The following is a 19265-nucleotide window of genomic DNA, read 5'->3' on the forward strand; positions in this document are numbered from 1 at the left end:
CCCTCTTTGTGCCCCCTTTTTCACCACTTTCCTATCTCTCCATTTTCTTTTCTTTAAAAGAAAGTAGCGCAGGGGTTAGCGGGAGTAAACACTTTTAAGCAGTAATAAGCGGGATTAAGCGAGTGTGCACATGTGTACGCTTAGATAAGCATCGCGCAATCCCGCTTACAACTGCTTAAAAGTGCCTTAGTCACTCTATGGCAGGCCCCTTGTTCTGCTGAGCAGCAAAAGAAAAAAACTCTGCCAGTCTCGAACCCCAGATCATTGACACAATAGACTGCATGAATTACCATTAAGCCACAGCAGATATACAAATAACTTGGTTCTGAAATAAATATATCATGTATTACAATGAGGGAATGTAAATGAAAATTAGGAATGGTATAACACAAATCCTTTTCTGTGGGTCTTTACCAGCAGTGGTTGTGGAATTGCATGACATTACCGTGAAAGGAGAACCAGCCACCCTAGCAGGGAATAATGTTACAGTAGCACCTTACAAACACCACACAGTATCAGACCAGGATAAATACTGGCCACAGGAATACAGTGCAATAACCACATTTGTATGGCAGTTAATTGTGTAAGTGAGAAAAAAGTACATACGCCCATGTATCCTGTGTTAGCATTTGGAGGGGTGTGTACATGTCTACACTGAGGTGTGTACTGGAAGCAGGAACATTCAGGTTTGAGTACAACATGCATGTAACTGGCTACAACCCTAGCATCAGATAAGAGACATATACCAACCTTCAGACTGACACAACGGTGTCCAGAGCAAACAAGCATGGGCCCCACCTTGGAAATCTGAAAAGGCTACACCTACCTAACCTAGCATTTTATAGCAGTGGGCTGCAATCACAGTGAGTAATGCAATCACCAAACAGCAGGCTATATGCTGGCAGCAATTGGTGCAGAGGCTGTCACATGCACAAGGGCAGATACCTAGAAAAGCAGGCTGTACCTGCAGTCTACACATGTAATTATATAATTGCAGGTGCTGTGAGATAGAGACATGGACACAGACACAGACTGAGACAGAGATGGAACAGAGTCAGAAACAGAGTGAGAAACTGGGACAAAGTTAAATAGAGGGTGAAAACCCAAAACAAACTACCAATAAAAAAAAAAAAATACAAAACCGTAACACACGGAGCAGGAAAATACAAAGGTAAGGTATGTAACTCACATGTATGTGTTGGCATGTTGTAGATGTTCCTGAAGAGTACTCTACACACTGCAAATCATCCATGTGTGGCAGCAGTATGTATCTATCTCTATCCGCACATGTGCATAGGGCAAGGGACATACTGCAACTGTTAGTGAAGGGTGGACAGATATCAGTCAGTGAAGGTTGATATGTGCATATATCCATGTAGGTCGTAGTGTGTGGCTTAGAAAACAGCATGCAGTGCGCAGGAGCGGCCTTGGGTCAACTGGTGCCCTAGGCAAAAGGGCTCCATGGTGCCCCCTACCACACTTCCTGGTGCCCCCATCCTTGTCTTACTACACCACATAAATAGTGGAAAAGCACCCCTGCTAGACCGGCTCCCTAGGCAGCCGCCCAGTTGGCCTATGTCTAAGGCCAGCTGTGGTAGTGTTGACATATGTCATGTGGTGGTTGAATGCTGTGGGATAGATTTGTCAGATCTGCTGTGTTACAGCCAATGAGGCCTGCTAATGCTACAAGGGCTGAGGACACCCACATGCGTTCTGCACTACACTGTGCAATTTAATCACATACCTGTACATCCTACAACTGTCGCATAAGTGATATCCCCACCATGAAAGGTGGACTGTACATGTGCCTATATGTACATCCATGTGTACAGCAATAGATGTGTACATGTATGTATATAGATATGAATATATATATATATATATATATATATATATATAGAGTGAGAGAGAGAGACAGAGGGACACAGGGTCATATGTACTACAGCAGGTGTCTACAGTCCATGCCTTGGTCACCACACAAGTGTTGATACTGCAGTGCCATTCCACCTTCCCAAAACAGTGTACCCATTAACTACCACATAGGTAGAGATCTACCTAACAGTGAAGGTGTGATAAGGGAACATGGGACACAGGTGGACAGTAGCCTCCTCTTTGATGAAGACAGTGCCACACTACACCTGTAATCTGTCTGTGTGGTATGTCATGACAAGTGTGTCATCTATGGAAGCATAAGGTAGAGTGCCCCTCTACTCATCACAATGTCCTTTGTGGTATGTACTTCACATGACAACTATATCAGGTGAACAGGCCACAGACTGACCTCCCAGAGGGTAATACTGGCCACAAACAGATGCCCTATGCAGACTGACTCACAAAACCACAACTACACTGTATTGCATACTGGCCACACACAGGTGACCTCTGCCGGACATACAGAGGTATGTCACACCCATAGCTGGGTGACAACCACCATGGCAATACATCACAATCCCTCCGGGATACACGCTCTAGGGCCCTAAACCTTGTCAGCTCACTAAACGGCACATGCTGGAGGGATAGGTTCCCATCTCAGAGATATGCCATACACCGGAACAGACCGCATAGCAACAGCAAACAAGGCTCCTCCTTAGCAGTTGTTATAAATATCCTTGATTGTGTGGGAGATTGGTAATACACCCCAGGAAACACCTCTGTGGTTCAGGTTGGCAGGGGCAAGTGAAATGAAAGTACATGTGTGTCAAAGGTAGCATATGGCTAGGCTGCCGTAGGCCCTAGGGCCAATAGCATATTACCTACCTATGACACTATGCACTCACACATGTACTTAATGCAATAGCTGCTATGTGAGGTTGAATAAGTGTAACGCTGAATGTGTGCAAGGTCTGTAAAGGTGTGATAGGTTAGTGTGATGTTGTATCTGACATGGTAGTGCCTATCCTATGTGAGGTTGAATAAGTGTAATGCTGAATGTGTGCAAGGTCTGTAAAGGTGTGATAGCTTAGAGTGATGTTGTATCTGACATGGTAGTGCCTATCCTAGTAGTGCCTATCCTAGCTGTGAGGACAGCAACTGATGTGTAATGTACTGTTAGGCAGAAATAGTAGTAGGGCATATGATGTGACGTAGTTCTCCGTTGACTAATGTAGTGTCTCATTGTAGGCTAAATCAATACATGTATGCTTAGTGAGTGGTACTGCTGGTGAATCCATCACCAATATGAACTGTAGTACTACCTGAAGCTATAGGCCTAAACAGCACAGTATGGTGTGTGTTCACTTTGCTTGGAAACACTGTCATGCGTTTCCTGTAGTCTCCACAGAGGACAGAATGCAGGCATAAGGGTGTGTAAGTAGTGGCACACAGTACCGTATGGTACACAGGTAATGCTCATCTGTGTTGGCATACAGTGGTGCATTGTATGTTTGCCCTGATGTGTGTGTAATTATGCCTGTACAATGGCTGCAATCATATGTGTGTTACAGGGTAAACGTGTGTATCCAGCAACATATATAGTCTGTTACAGCAGTATGCCACCTATAGTAGCCCTGCCTAACAGATGTGTCCAGTTGTTATGGCATCATTGGCTAGAGTGGTTGATTGGTACTACTGTATCTGTACTTTACATCCATTGCAATGGATGACATCTCTGTTCGTGCATTGGTGTAATATACACCCCTGTCTTGAGGTTGTGCAATGTGTCACAAACAGTGTGTCGGGTACTGTTGTATAGTGGTGTGATGGAGTCTGCCAGGCAGTGTTAGTTAGTTGTGGCTTGAGAACCAATAAGTGGTATTGAACGTGTGTAACCTCTGACAGACAATAGGATGGTATATATGTCAGTAAAGTGATATCTGTTGGTAAAGGTGTAAAGTGTGCCATAGGACACTGTCACACATTGTTCATATATTTTTCAGCCAGATGGCCCACCAACGCAACCCAGCGTACACAGCGGGTGAGGAAGAGGTGATACTTGACAGCCTACTGCAGCAGTACACAATGCTCTTCTCCAGAAGCAGCCAGCACCAGCAGGAGTGGACTGCACTGTGGCAGGAACTTGTTCATCGGGTAAATGACATAGGCATACATAACCTGACATATGAGCAGGTACGCCATTACTGCAGTGATTTAATTAGACAAGTCCGGTGGTGTGCGTCTGATATCAAAAACACAGCAGCTTGCCACAGGTGGTGGGGTGGCCATTCATCCTCCCCCCTCACCAGAGCGGAGGAGCTGCTCATAAGCATGGTGGCTCCTGGACAACAGCTACATCAACCTCTGACGTGTTGTAATGGAGACCGGAGCCACCCAGCACATCCACCTGGAGCAAGCAGGTAACATGCCCTATCTGTAGACTACAATTAACTGTATTGTTAAATTGTGTACGTGAGATGTATACTGTGTGTTTAGCAGTTCCGCTGCCTAGTGTTGTGCAATACGGATAGTTTGAGTAATATCCCTACACCTGTGACTGTTATACTGCAGTTTAGCATACCCACTGTAGCAATGCCACAGTCGAACCCTCTCATATTCTCGTAGGTCCCTCTGGTGTGACGGCAGGGCTGCCGATCCATACTGGTGAGTGTGTTATACCAGCAATGTTGGTAATAAAATATGCATGTCATAGGTGAGGTGTACGCCATGTACACGTAACACACCTACGCATAATGCATGCCGTGCATGTTTGCTGGGAGACGTTGCACAGCTCAGTAATGTCAGTAGCTGCCTCAATGACATGCAATACATGGAGCATGACACACAGTTGTGGCAACCCCGTACTGCACATTGGATAGACATAGTTGCAACACCTGTACACAAAACACATTTATCACATGCAGTACACAAAGTCATGCTACATATGGCATAACCACACACCCGCTGTAAGATCACACTTCAGTATCCCACATGTCATCTATCCCACATGTCATCCACACACATACATGATGTATCTCAGGGGTAGAGGCCTATCATGGGGCTGTGCAACACTCTTCAACACATAACACAGTCATGTTAGGCAATGCTCCCTACTGGGCACCTCATACACCCATGTACAAAGTGGCTGTGTAATAGTGAACATATCCACGGCACTGCAGTTTAGGTACAGCATGCTAGGCAGTGGTCTGTCACACAGTAGTAGCCATGAGTGACCACATGATGATGGCACATGGTACTACACCCCATCCAGTTACAGTGACCACAGTACTACACATGGCAGTCTTTGCTGTGCACCTCATTGTTCTGTGTGTGCAAACATATGCACCTATACACACCATGCATAGCATGTTGTGTGTGTGCTTACATATGCTAGTATACACATTTTGCACATCAGTCGCCATCTGTACAAAGAGTCACATATATGTCCTGGAATGCTATTGGGTATATAGGTCACATGACACACATTGGGTATGTGTTGTGTTTAATGTTGCAGTCATGTAGCATGCCATGTCATGGCTGGCACTGACATATCTGCAATATGTCCCACACTCACCATAACCATTGTACAATGTCCATGTCGTGGATTGGGATTCCTTCACATCTACATGCACCACTCATCCCATGTCTGTACATTGCATGCATTTGCTACATCTGTGCCCACTATTATGTGCTATGGACACAGACACTGTCATCAGACATGGCACTCTGCGTCACACAGATAACACATGCAGCCATGGTATGTATACCATTGAGTGATGGTGCACATGACATTGCAGAGCAGATAGTACATGCACAGCAATGTTGTGTCCATGTACACATTGTGTTCCAGGGTGTAGCCAATCACTGAACAACTACACACATACATCAAAGCCATGTATAATGTCATTAGATAGGGCTGTCTACACTTGCACTGCATGGTGTTGAGCAACACATGGTCTGCATGCTGACACATGTGTGGTGACTGTTTGTCTTGTGATACTCTCACCCACCATCACCCACTATTGTGTATGTGTTGGATTGCTGGTGTGTGTGTGTGTGCGTGCTGTGGTGAGCAGTGTATTTCTGTGCATGTGTGCTAACATCATGTACAGATTGTAAAGTGTGTTTCCTGTCTTCCTTCCACAGGTGCTGAGTTAGGGGTGGCAGAATGCAGCAGGGAACCTGATGTCACCACCACTAATAGTGGAGATGATGAGACATGTATTGTGGCACAGGAAGGTCTGACAGGGTCTGTTGGTCCACCAATCGACAGTACACAGCAGTCAACCCCATCTATGCGCACACTCATACTGCTAATACATCCCTAGTCACCAATGGCCATAGCTGAGGGACAGCATACAGTTGGCATTGACCAGGAGATTGTGGTACCTATGGCACGTGCATCCCCTCACAGCAGCTATAGCTGGATTACTGGAATGGTACCACATAGGCGGATGTCCAGGGGTTCTCGGGGGAGCACCACTGGTCGTATTGCCCCTGGCAGACATGCCCCCGGAGGTATTACAACTTCCAGTATGTTCTGGGCTGTAATGCAGGCACATATGGAACGGTACACCCGACAGGGACTAAGGGCGCAGAGAGCCCATTACACTGCTATCAATGACAGCATCCATGACCTTGCCGGTGCCATCCGGAATTACACCGAGGTCATTGATAGCCGTTGGAGGGAGACATTAGATGTCCTCCACAATGTGTTAGCCATAACCCAGGACCGTGTGGGACAGATGAGATGCGAATGCGGACGCATGCCAGCAACAGCATCAGCTGGCAGTCATCATGGATGGACCACGGATCACAGCCGCTCCCATAGTGGCAGTACCTGCCCCAGCAATGCTGGGGCTGGCCTGTCCATTGACCATCCTACTAGACCATGTGCACATGGCGCTGGCCGGCCCCAGCAGGGACATGGGCCCAATCATCATACATCTGCCTCTGATGATAGCACTCAGTCAGGGTTGGTACCTGATACTGCCCATAGCACCCCTGCTAGGCACAGGTACTGTGTCCCCGTGGCCGGAGACCGTGATCTGTATGGCCTAGCAGGTACAGTCTGTGGCTGTCCCACAACCGTCTGTATATGGCAGCCACATGGTGGAATTGTGTGAATGCAGACACACACATTACATCAACATTGGCCCATGCAGTACTGTTGTCCCTCACACACACACACACACACACACACACACACACACACACACACACACGCTGACTGGATGGGTCATTGTCTGGCCCTGGCAAACCTACAACACACCTTGTGCATATGATGACACCTGTGCCACCTCCTGTCATCTGTCACATTGATGCAGGAATAGGCTAACATGGTTCTGATGCACAGGGTGACATTATAGCAGTGTAGCAATAGTAGCAAGTTGCCAACAGGAAAGTGTACTGATATCCTTGTAGGTATATCTGAGCAGGCATTATGCATCACAGCACTGATAGTCCATTGTAGCATTGTTTACACCAGTGTTAGGTCTGAGTATATATTGTCCACCCATGTGCCACTTGGCTGAAGTGTACAGTGTTGCCAGCATGTGTTAGTGAGTGGACTGTATGTGTGTGATGTGTGCATTACTAAGCAGGTGTGCATCTGTGAACATGGTGTGTGTGCACTGTCTGCATGTACATGCATAGTGGACACATGGGATGTGAGACATACCCTGTTCTACACATTAACATCTCATGGTATCTTTCAATGGCCAGTATGCATTCTACTACAGATATGTACTAACATGGGTACACGTGTGTATGACATGGGTTGGCACTATGCTGTGGGTGATACCGTTGATATCTGTCAATGATCTGCAGTCTGGTAGTATACACCACCTCAACAGCATGACTATAACCAATCATTAGATGATGTCCTGACAAATGACTCACAGTTTTAGGGAACTCCGTAACAGTTGGATCCTTCCAGTACTGTACTATAACAGTAACCAGTGGTATTGACCACCACACATTCCTGAGACCACACCTATGTGGCATATAGCCCTCTTAGGTACATGCAAACACACTAGGGATATGTCCATTCACATCTGGAAATGGATGCATTGGCCTATACTGCATTCCCCAGATGGGACGCATATCCTACACAAGGGTATCATATAGGCAGATACCTGTTGTCCAATACATGCTGTATAGCAGTTAGCCATCTATGGCATAGTCATCCACATTTACTATACATACTATCCCGACAGTACCGCATAGGTGGTAGCCCTGAACATGTATGTTAGGTACCAGGGGTGTAGCTAGGATTTTCAAATTTGTACTGACAGCTCTCAAACTGCTACCCCCCTCCCCAGCCAAGCTACAGCCATTCTCGTAATTCACGGTTCGCTCTTTTAGTGTCGATGAAGAGGCATTCGCTGTAATGCCTCTTCAGTAATATAATATAAATTCACTCAAACTCGGTTCCTTGAATTGAAAATTAACCTGAAATGTCAATTCACCAAAAAACGCCCAAATAGAACCAATAAAACACAGAAAAATGACGGAAAGTTGCTGGAAGACAAAGCACAAATGCCGGTAACAAAACACACAAATCCACCAAAAAACGCCCAAATAGAACCAATAAAACACAGAAAAATGACGGAAAGTTGCTGGAAGACAAAGCACAAATGCCGGTAAGCAGAATGTCAATTCTTTGAAAAATGCAGCATGGTAGTTGGGGTAGAGACTTTATGCTTTTGTTTTCTGTAACTAAGGTACAGGTTTTGAGCTTGAGTAAATTGCTAACCACCTGCTACCACTAACTAGGATGTTTCATTCACACACACACCCCTACCTACCTCTTAGTGCAAGAAATATGGACAAAGCCTAAAATAAACAGGGACAGATATTAAATAATGTTCTCGTGAACTTAGAAAGTTGCTAGAATAACAGGATTTGTGCTTGTATGAATTTTTCTAAAGGACATGAAGTCTGAAGCTCAAATGTCTGTCATTATTTAGCAATTTCAGCCTTCAATGATTTTCTAGAAAATCACAAAATTTATGAGGAACAGACAAAAAATATGGGGCAAAAATCTGGACATTCTGCAAAATTTGGACAGTTGAGAGGTATGCTACCTACCACACACACACGCACACAAAACCTCTCAACCTCTTACAGCAACAAACTCATAAATAAAACTGAGGCAAAGGCCCAAAAATAAGGACATTTTTTTTAAATATTGCTCTTATAAACTTAAAAAGATAATAGAATAGTAGTAGGTCTTGCATCAGTACGAATTTTCTGAAAGGTATGAAATCTGAAACTGAAATGTCTGCATTATTTTCTAACTTCAGTCTTTAACAATTTGCCACTAATTTGCCAGAAAACTGCAATTTTATGAAAAACGGACCAAAAATGTGATGCAAAAATATAAAATTGCCAGACAACACAGCTGGGAACCTGTCAAAGGAGGGACACCATTTTAATATGAGCACAGTTAACTCAGAGCCAGGGACGTCGGGAGGCATACGCACTGTACTGATTTCAGTACAACTTATGTACAAGGGGGGGTTAGCGTTTTAAATTTTCTTTTTTTTCGCGCTTTACTGCACGATGACGTCTGCGCGCTTTAGGCAGCCAGTCGGAATGGAGCTCCAAATGCTTTCCGAGCGGGAAATACACATTATGTTGGTCTGAGCGGGAGGAGGATTCCCGAGCTGGTCTCACGTCATGGAGAGGAGGATTCCCGAGCTGGTCTCACTTCATGGAGGGTTGGTGAATAATATGGAGGGTGTGTGTGTGTGTGTGTGTGTGTGTGTGTGTGTGTGTGTGTGTGGATGGCTGCAGAAAGTCTTGCGAAAAGAGCAGGATACACATCGCTTTTAAAATAAACCCACAATATTACAAGGTACTCAAAAATATTTGTGCTAATTTAAACTGTAGTCAGACATTTTCTGTAGCATTTTGTTATGCGGGCTAACTACTGCTGTCTTTTAATTTTCTTAGCAGATACCACCTACTACTAGACTGGAAAATTTACTATTTTGATGAGGAAAAAATACAGTTTTACTATGACTTACTCAGTTATGGGTCGGCTTGTAGAAAACTGGTACCCATAATTAAAGTGGTAGCATTTAAAAGCTGTCATCTTCAGAGAAATGATTGATGGCTACTTGCACTAACTGCTTTAATTCACTGCCAAAGAATGTGGAACTGCTTCAGTAAAAATATTCAGTCACTATGCTCACCACTGCACACATGAAACAGCTGTGTCATAAGGGACCCAAAAGGTTCTAATACATTTGGGTAGAAGAACTCTTTACAAGTCTAGAATTAAATCCACATAATAAAGGCTTGCAAATAAGAAGCTGATCTGCATTCACAGCAAGCTGCATCTCTTTCTTAGGCAAAGGTGGGGACTGCTGCTATGATTATGATTGACAAAGCATTTTTTTTTTTTTAGCTGTTAATATAATTTTGCTAACACTTTCAAAAAGTACTGTCTGTTCAGTACACATTGTTGTAATTGTGCAGAGTTAAGGGGAAATTAAAGTGAACATGCTAGATTTGGAAGATATTGACTGACGGACTTTTTGTTTCATTTCTCTGTAGCGATAAGGCAAAGTTTTGAAAGCAATGTAGATAAACTGGTTATTTTCTGTAGCATAGACAGATTCTGGGACTGGCTGCTAAGTAAGGTGTGTGTGAAAATGCCCCAGGTGGGATGTTGTACTGGTGTGATTACTCATGGTGGTGTGGTAGGGAATACCTCAGGCTTGAACCCTGTACCTTGTATGCAGGTGTTAAAGACCTGAATTCCCTACCAAACGCCATTTGTAAAAAAATTGCAGATTTTTGCCTCATATTTGGTCTGATCAATATCTGCATGTATCTGTGGTTTTTAAATATTGCAATGCTTGAAATTTGATGGTGCAGTGGTAGCAACGTAGCATTGATGCCTCATAGCTGTAGGTTCTTGGGTTTGGTTCTTGGCTGGGGTGCCTTCTTTGTGTGTGTGGGGGGGGTATGTATCTTCTCCCTGTGTTTGTGTGGGTTTGCTTTTGTGTCCTCCCATGTTACAAAGACATGTCTGCATTATTTTTTCCTGGGCCTCTGCTGAGAAGTGTGTTTTTTTTTTGTTCCAAGTCAGACTGTCCTGATTAACAAATTGACAGGCATTTAAATTTCAGACTTCAGGTTTCTGAATGTTTACTTCCTCACATATTTGATGGTGCAGTGGCAGTATTGTTGCCTCACAGCTGTAGGTTTTCTGGTTTGATTCTTGGCTGGGGTGCCTTCTGTGTGGAGTCTGCATCTTATCCCTGTGTTTGTGACATAGTAAAACAACTTTTTATTCTAGCAATAAATATATACTAACACAACTTTTTTATAGCATTTTTTTTAAGTTTATGACTATTTGAAATTTGTCCTTATTTTTGGGACTGTAATACCCTGTTATTGGCTTTGTCCAGGTTTTTTTGTGCTAAGCTTGACAGCTATGGCAAGAACTGAATTCACTGAATATGTTTGAGGGCTGTATTCCCTCATTACTGGGTTTGTCCAGGTGTTTTGTGCTAAGAGGTTGACTGCTATGGTGAGAACTGAATTCATTAAATGATAGCCATTTAAGTTTCAGTCTTCCTCTCTTTCACAAAGCAGGTGATTTGGCATAGTGGTATGTTGTTCTGACTATTTTGCACAGTGACCTTGGCAGTAAAATGTATGATGGTAACACAGCATTTTATTCTAGCAGCTTTCCAAGATTATACAAGCAATGTTTAATGTGTTCCTGTTTTTGCCCTTTGACCCACCCCAATAAATTTGGCTTTTTCCAGACTTCTTGTGCTGCGAAGTTGAGATGTAGTTGAGTATTGCGTAGATTTTACAAGGAACTGAGAGCTGCAGGGGAAGAGAAGTTTAGTGCTGATTATGCTAAGTCGGCTCACATTGCTAGTAGCACAAAATGTTGTGTACTTGCTTTTAATGCAGAAGGTTGTTGGTTCTACTCCCATAAGGGGTGAATGCTGCTGTACTGAAAGTTAAGACACTAACTATGAGCCTGTTATCAGTTTGCCATCCATTTCCTATTGCAATATTACTAGCTTATTATTAATGTAATTTAGGCAATTTATTCCTCAGGGGCAACAGACACTATTTTTCGGTGAAGTCATGAAATATAAAGGTGATTGCTAGCAGCAACCTCTTCATTAGTTAGATTTATTTAACGTGGAATTATTTAGATGACTTTTTTTACTACTTCAGAGATTGTGCATATTATTTACTGATAATGGTGGACTGTAGAAGTTTGACTAGACTTTTATGATGGAAATGTTCTGAATTGGGCAGTTTTGTTTCATTGTTTACTGGAAAAATGTTCAAAGCAATAGGAAGGTGTATCAAAGAGCACATGTATGTTTCATATGCAAGGGGCCTATGATTTAAAAGCAGCCCAGAATTAATTTTTATCTGCCACGGGTAAAATGTATTTTTCTTTGAATGTGGGTTTTAATGTTTCAATGAATGTGAGTTTCAAGGGCAGAGAAGTTTTAATGCCAAGTTTGTTTAGCAGATGTCTTAGTGTTTGTGCTGTAAAATGCAAAATAAAACTTTCAAATGAAGTTCAAATCATCATAGAAGTAAATCAGTATGCACATTAGTGTTTATGGTAAATGGAGTGAAATAGCAAAGTAGTGGATCATTGGAATGGCTGCAGGGGGAGGCTCCATTCGACCATGGTTTTGTGAGGGGGAAGTGCGGCAAACTTAGCCCCAGCTGAACTATACCTCCCAACTGTCCAGATTTTCAAAGAATGAATAGATTTTTTGCTTCTTGTTTTTGGTTTGTTCCTCAATTTGTGGTTTTCTGGCAAATGATTTAGGAATTAAGTCACTAAATAATGACACTAGTTTCAGACTTTATAACCTTCAGAAAAATGCATGCTAAAATAAGACCTGTGCTATCAACTGTCCCAGTTTATACAAGAGCAATTTTTAGTACTGTTTATATGTTCCCTCAATATGTTTGGCCTTGTCCAGATTTATTGCATTAACAGGTTGAGAGGTACATGCAAATTGCTTTATAGAATTAGGCATAGCCAAACCTCAACTGTCCCTGATTTTGGCTCAAAATGTTGCTCTTCCCCTAATGATCCCTCCACAAAATATCAATTTTGGAAGAAAACATAGAGGGTTTACTTTACTTTTATAAATAACTGTAATGATCAGAGTTATACATTACTTTTATTTCAGAAATGCATGTAGATTCTCTAATTTTGTCAGCTGCTCTAAGTTAACTGTGCTCATATTAAAATGGTGTCCCTCCTTTGACAGGTTCCCAGCTGTATTGTCTGGCAATTTTATATTTTTGCATCACATTTTTGGTCCGTTTTCATAAAATTGCAGTTTTCTGGCAAATTAGTGGCAAATTGTTAAAGACTGAAGTTAGAAAATAATGCAGACATTTCAGTTTCAGATTTCATATCTTTCAGAAAATTCGTACTGATGCAAGACCTACTACTATTCTATTATCTTTCTAAGTTTATAAGAGCAATATTTAAAAAAAATGTCCTTATTTTTGGGCCTTTGCCTCAGTTTTATTTATGAGTTTGTTGCTGTAAGAGGTTGAGAGATTTGTGTGTGTGTGTGTGTGTGTGTGTGTGTGTGTGTGTGTGTGTGTGTGTGTGTGTGTGTGTGTGGTAGGTAGCATACCTCTCAACTGTCCAAATTTTGCAGAATGTCCAGATTTTTGCCCCATATTCTTTGTCTGTTCCTCATAAATTTTGTGATTTTCTAGAAAATCATTGAAGGCTGAAATTGCTAAATAATGACAGACATTTGAGCTTCAGACTTCATGTCCTTTAGAAAAATGCATACTAGCACAAATCCTGTTATTCTAGCAACTTTCTAAGTTCACGAGAACATTATTTAATATCTGTCCCTGTTTATTTTAGGCTTTGTCCATATTTCTTGCACTAAGAGGTAGGTAGGGGTGTGTGTGTGAATGAAACATCCTAGTTAGTGGTAGCAGGTGGTTAGTAATTTACTCAAGCTCAAAACCTGTACCTTAGTTACAGAAAACAAAAGCATAAAGTCTCTACCCCAACTACCATGCTGCATTTTTCAAAGAATTGACATTTCAGGTTAATTTTCAATTCAAGGAACCGCGTTTGAGTGAATTTATATTATATTACTGAAGAGGCATTACAGCGAATGCCTCTTCATCGACACTAAAAGAGCGAACCGTGAATTACGAGAATGGCTGTAGCTTGGCTGGGGAGGGGGGTAGCAATTTGAGAGCTGTCAGTACAAATTTGAAAATCCTAGCTACACCCCTGCTTAGAGCAGCTGACAAAATTAGAGAATCTACATGCATTTCTGAAATAAAAGTAATGTACAACTCTGATCATTACAGTTATTTATAAAAGTAAAGTTAAACTCTCTATGTTTTCTTCCAAAATTGATATTTTGTGGAGGGATCATTAGGGGAAGAGCAACATTTTGAGCCAAAATCAGGGACAGTTGAGGTTTGGCTATGCCTAATTCTATAAAGCAATTTGCATGTACCTCTCAACCTGTTAATGCAATAAATCTGGACAAGGCCAAATATATTGAGGGAACATATAAACAGTACTAAAAATTGCTCTTGTATAAACTGGGACAGTTGATAGAACAGGTCTTATTTTAGCATGCATTTTTCTGAAGGTTATAAAGTCTGAAACTAGTGTCATTATTTAGTGACTTAATTCCTAAATCATTTGCCAGAAAACCACAAATTGAGGAACAAACCAAAAATAAGAAGCAAAAAATCTATTCATTCTTTGAAAATCTGGACAGTTGGGAGGTGTAGTTCAGCTGGGGCTGTCTAAGTTTGCCGCCCTTCCCCCTCACAAAACCATGGTCGAATGGAGCCTCCCCTGCAGCCATTCCAATGATCCATTACTTTGCTATTTCACTCCATTTACCATAAACACTAATGTGTATACTGATTTACTTCTATGATGATTTGAACTTCATTTGAAAGTTTTATTTTGCATTTTACAGCACAAACACTAAGACATCTGATAAACAAACTTGGCATTAAAACTTCTCTGCCCTTGAAACTCACATTCATTGAAACAACATTAAAACCCACATTCAAAGAAAATACATTTTACCCGTGGCAGATAAAAATTAATTCTGGGCTGCTTTTAAATCATAGGCCCCTTGCATATGAAACATACATGTGCTCTTTGATACACCTTCCTATTGCTTTGAACATTTTTCCAGTAAACAATGAAACAAAACTGCCCAATTCAGAACATTTCCATCATAAAAGTCTAGTCAAACTTCTACAGTCCACCATTATCAGTAAATAATATGCACAATCTCTGAAGTAGTAAAAAGTCATCTAAATAATTCCACGTTAAATAAATCTAACTAATGAAGAGGTTGCTGCTAGCAATCACCTTTATATTTCATGACTTCACCGAAAATAGTGTCTGATGCCCCTGAGGAATAAATTGCCTAAATTACATTAATAATAAGCTAGTAATATTGCAATAGGAAATGGATGGCAAACTGATAACAGGCTCATAGTTAGTGTCTTAACTTTCAGTACAGCAGCATTCACCCCTTATGGGAGTAGAACCAACAACCTTCTGCATTAAAAGCAAGTACACAACATTTTGTGCTACTAGCAATGTGAGCCGACTTAGCATAATCAGCACTAAACTTCTCTTCCCCTGCAGCTCTCAGTTCCTTGTAAAATCTACGCAATACTCAACTACAGCTCAACTTCGCAGCACAAGAAGTCTGGAAAAAGCCAAATTTATTGGGGTGGGTCAAAAGGGCAAAAAACAGGAACACATTAAACATTGCTTGTATAATCTTGGAAAGCTGCTAGAATAAAATGCTGTTACCATCATACATTTTACTGCCAAGGTCACTGTGCAAAATAGTCAGAACAACATACCACTATGCCAAATCACCTGCTTTATGAAAGAGAGGAAGACTGAAACTTAAATGGCTATCATTTAATGAATTCAGTTCTCACCATAGCAGTCAACCTCTTAGCACAAAACACCTGGACAAACCCAGTAATGAGGGAATACAGCCCTCAAACATATTCAGTGAATTCAGTTCTTGCCATAGCTGTCAAGCTTAGCACAAAAAACCTGGACAAAGCCAATAACAGGGTATTACAGTCCCAAAAATAAGGACAAATTTCAAATAGTCATAAACTTAAAAAAAATTGCTATAAAAAAGTTGTGTTAGTATATATTTATTGCTAGAATAAAAAGTTGTTTTACTATGTCACAAACACAGGGATAAGATGCAGACTCCACACAGAAGGCACCCCAGCCAAGAATCAAACCAGAAAACCTACAGCTGTGAGGCAACAATACTGCCACTGCACCATCAAATATGTGAGGAAGTAAACATTCAGAAACCTGAAGTCTGAAATTTAAATGCCTGTCAATTTGTTAATCAGGACAGTCTGACTTGGAACAAAAAAAAAAACACACTTCTCATCAGAGGCCCAGGAAAAAATAATGCAGACATGTCTTTGTAACATGGGAGGACACAAACGCAAACCCACACAAACACAGGGAGAAGATACATACCCCCCCACACACAAAGAAGGCACCCCAGCCAATAACCAAACCCAAGAACCTACAGCTGTGAGGCATCAATGCTACGTTGCTACCACTGCACCATCAAATTTCAAGCATTGCAATATTTAAAAACCACAGATACATGCAAATATTGATCAGACCAAATATGAGGCAAAAATCTGCAATTTGTTTACAAATGGCGGTGGGTAGGGAATTCAGGTCTTAACACCTGCATACAAGGTACAGGGTTCAAGCCTGAGGTATTCCCTACCACACCACCATGAGTAATCACACCAGTACAACATCCCACCTGGGGCATTTTCACACACACCTTACTTAGCAGCCAGTCCCAGAATCTGTCTATGCTACAGAAAATAACCAGTTTATCTACATTGCTTTCAAAACTTTGCCTTATCGCTACAGAGAAATGAAACAAAAAGTCTGTCAGTCAATATCTTCCAAATCTAGCATGTTCACTTTAATTTCCCCTTAACTCTGCACAATTACAACAATGTGTACTGAACAGACAGTACTTTTTGAAAGTGTTAACAAAGTTATATTAACAGCTAAAAAAAAAAAAATGCTTTGTCAATCATAATCATAGCAGCAGTCCCCACCTTTGCCTAAGAAAGAGATGCAGCTTGCTGTGAATGCAGATCAGCTTCTTATTTGCAAGCCTTTATTATGTGGATTTAATTCTAGACTTGTAAAGAGTTCTTCTACCCAAATGTATTAGAACCTTTTGGGTCCCTTATGACACAGCTGTTTCATGTGTGCAGTGGTGAGCATAGTGACTGAATATTTTTACTGAAGCAGTTCCACATTCTTTGGCAGTGAATTAAAGCAGTTAGTGCAAGTAGCCATCAATCATTTCTCTGAAGATGACAGCTTTTAAATGCTACCACTTTAATTATGGGTACCAGTTTTCTACAAGCCGACCCATAACTGAGTAAGTCATAGTAAAACTGTATTTTTTCCTCATCAAAATAGTAAATTTTCCAGTCTAGTAGTAGGTGGTATCTGCTAAGAAAATTAAAAGACAGCAGTAGTTAGCCCGCATAACAAAATGCTACAGAAAATGTCTGACTACAGTTTAAATTAGCACAAATATTTTTGAGTACCTTGTAATATTGTGGGTTTATTTTAAAAGCGATGTGTATCCTGCTCTTTTCGCAAGACTTTCTGCAGCCATCCACACACACACACACACACACACACACACACACACACACACACACACACACCCTCCATATTATTCACCAACCCTCCATGAAGTGAGACCAGCTCGGGAATCCTCCTCTCCATGACGTGAGACCAGCTCGGGAATCCTCCTCCCGCTCGGACCAACATAATGTGTATTTCCCGCTCGGAAAGCATTTGGAGCTCCATTCCGACTGGCTGCCTAAAGCTCGCTGACGTCATCGTGCAGTAAAGCGCGAAAAAAAAGAAAATTTAAAACGCTACTGCGAAAAAAAAGAAAATTTAAAACGCTACCCCCCCTTGTACATAAGTTGTACTGAAATCAGTACAGTGCGTATGCCTCCCGACATCCCTGTTAGGTACCAATGTGTACAGACAGACACGTGTTATGTCATCTGTCCCTTGGTATCCACATATCCATAGGTATTGTGGGGTCCCTCGGTGTTTCACATAACACATTAGGGGTCTGGATGCATATCCACAGAGCTGGTGCACACCTATAATGACTATCTATTATTGCCAGTTGTGTATGAACATGTCTGACATATACCCCGGCAATTACCCTCACTCACAGTACTCTATAGTACGTGTCATGGGTGTGTGTGGCAGGGATGTCCTTGGCCATGGATCGCTACATTGGCCGGTCTTGACGCATACAAACATATGTGACCTATGATCTGAGAAGCAGCGGCACAATATGTTGAAGGTTACAAGTGTATTCATGTAGTATGCAGGCTTCACACCTATGTACTGATTGAGGTCACATGTACACAAATTTATTTGACACGCAGATACCCGATGTGTGCAATGCACATACTGTTTGAAACATATGTCATACCGTAGTAAAAGCAAAACCCACACTGCACTGACGACCACCTGTGGTGCACACACACTCAGAGTTTGCAGGACCCAAATCCCTATCTAACTATGTTATGATACTAGAGAGATACGCATTAACATGGTGCGCTATATGCAATACTGGGTGGTTTCTGTTCTTGAATATTTGTACGATGCTGACATCATCAGACTTTCCAAAGAGGGATGTACCTCTTTTAATGTGTTTTCCCAGTCTCCAAAAAGGCTACTCCTCTCAAAGGAAATCACACGCATACAGCCCCCCACACATACACACACACACACACACACACACACTTGCATTTGCAGGACTCAAATCCCTACCTAACTGTGTTATGATGCCAGAGAGATATGCATTAACACAGCGCGCTATATGCATTACTGGGTGGTTTCTGTTCTCCTTGAATATTTGTAGGATGCTGACATCAAACTTTGCAAAGAGGGATGTACCTGTGTTTTCCCAGTCTCCAAAAAGGCTACTCCTCTCAAAGGAAATCGCACACATACACACCCCCCCCTACATACACACACACACACACACACACACACACACACTTGGCGTTTGTAGGACTCAAACCCCTACCTAACTATGTTATGATACTAGAGAGATATGCATTAACACGGCGCGCTATATACTTTACTGGGTGGTGTCTGTTCTCCTGGTATATTTGTAGGATGATGACATCATCAGACTGGACATGGTAATGTGTGTACACATTTTTATGCAATCCCAGGAATGATCCATGTAGGTCGGCAGGTATCACCAGCTTGTACAGGACCCCGTGAGTCTCAC

The sequence above is a fragment of the Protopterus annectens genome, chromosome 10.part0, assembly GCF_019279795.1.
Source record: "Protopterus annectens isolate FY-2018-M chromosome 10.part0, PAN1.0, whole genome shotgun sequence".
NCBI classification, from domain to species: domain Eukaryota; kingdom Metazoa; phylum Chordata; order Ceratodontiformes; family Protopteridae; genus Protopterus; species Protopterus annectens.